Source organism: Molossus molossus, unplaced genomic scaffold (genome assembly GCF_014108415.1).
Source record: "Molossus molossus isolate mMolMol1 unplaced genomic scaffold, mMolMol1.p scaffold_m16_p_22, whole genome shotgun sequence".
NCBI lineage: Eukaryota > Metazoa > Chordata > Mammalia > Chiroptera > Molossidae > Molossus > Molossus molossus.
In genome coordinates this window covers 27,133,498-27,135,288 of record NW_023425358.1, presented here as the reverse complement: position 1 = coordinate 27,135,288, position 1,791 = coordinate 27,133,498, and positions in this window count along the sequence as shown.

Below are 1,791 nucleotides of genomic sequence, written 5' to 3'. Positions count from 1 at the left end.
CTTTCTGTGGTTATAAAATAGAAACAAGATGGTAACTAAATGTGCTAATGAGAAATTTGTTCTCTGGGCTATTCCCTCTCTGCCAGGCCCCAAAAGGATACTGTAAAGATTAATGATGATTTTAAAAGGAAAAAGTTTTTTGAGCAGCAGCCCTCCATGTGATTCTTACAAGTCTTTTCAGGAATTGAAAGGTGTAAGCCGCCCTGGCCAGTTTGGCTCAGCAGTTGGAGCGTCAGCCTGCAGTCCATAGAGACCCAGGCTCAGTTCCTGCTAAGGGTGTGTGCTTCGCTTACAGTTTGTCCCTGGCCCTGGTTGGTCGTGTGGGTGGCAGCCACTTGTGTCCTTTTTGCTCGATGTTTCTCTCTCTCCCTCTCCTTCCCTCCCACTCTATCTGAACAAAAAATGGAAAAAAATGTCCTCGGGTGAGGATTCAAAAGAAAATGTGTAAGCCTGTTGTGCTGTGCTTTAGCTGTGGTCAGAAACTCAATTGACAAATGTGAATTTGTTTTTCATTAAAAAAAAAAAAGCTGAATAAGCCTTCATTAAAGTTTTCCTGCTACCAATTTTAGGAAGACTTAAGTTTTTAAGCAAATATGGCAGATTTATCTTGTAGGTAGAAAGAAAATACTCCAGCCCTGGCCGGTTTGGCTCAGCGGTTAGAGCGTCAGCCCGAAGACCAGAGTCCCAGGTTCAATTTCCGCTAAGGGCACATACCTTGGTTGCAGTTTGTCCCTCACCCCATTGGGGTCGTGTGGGTGGCAACCACTTGGTGTCTCTCACATCGATGTTTCTCTCTCCCTCTCTCCTTCCCAATCTATCTGAAGATAAATGCCAAAAAAAAATGTCTTCAGGTGAGGATAAAAAAAAGAAAGGACATACTCCAGAAGCTGAAACAATTGACACCCATCTTGGGGTTGCAAGGAAGGTCCTGGCTTTTTAGTTACCCTATGCTCAGTGTTCACATGAGGTAAGGCTTTTAGTTTTAAATCTTGTGTCTGTGAGATACAAGTACGATTTCTGAACAGCCAGGCTATGGCTACACAGAAGAGTGATTTTAATTGGTAGGTGATGACTTCATCTTAGGAGCAGCATTAGGTCTGTAACATCTGTGGAAGATTGTTTTTCTTTACCAGAACTTGCTGTTTTAGGAGTCCTAGTGAAGTTGAGCTGTGTTAGGACTGGGAACATTTTCAGTCTGTTCATACAAATACAAGCAGCTGGACATCAGGGGTTCTGGCTTGATTAGGCCCTTACTTACTGCCAGGGAATGGATGTTTTTAACTTATTTATTCGATTTTTTTTTTTTTTTTTTAAATAGGAAGGAAGAGGGAGAAGAGAGAAACATCAATGAGAGAGAAACATCAATCAGCTGCCTCCTGCACACCCCATACTGGGGATTGAGCCTGCAACCTAAGCATGTTCCCTGACCGGGAATCAAACCAGCAACCTCTTGGTGCATGGGACAGTGCACAATCTACTACGCCATACTGGCTGGGCTGCTTATTTGTATTTTTTATTTTATTTTTTTCATTAATCCTCACCTATTTTATTTTTTTCGTTAATCCTCACCTGAGGATATTTTTCCCCATTGGGTTTTAGAGAGAATGGCAAGGAAGAGAGAGAAACATCCATATGTCTCTCACATTGATGGGTTGCCTCCCACACACACCCCAACCAGGGCTGGGGGATGGAGCCTGAAACCAAAGCATGTGCCCTTGTCTGGGAATTAAACCGGAGACCCAGGGCTTAACTTACTTCTTTTATTCAGATGTGAGGAAACCACATTGCTGT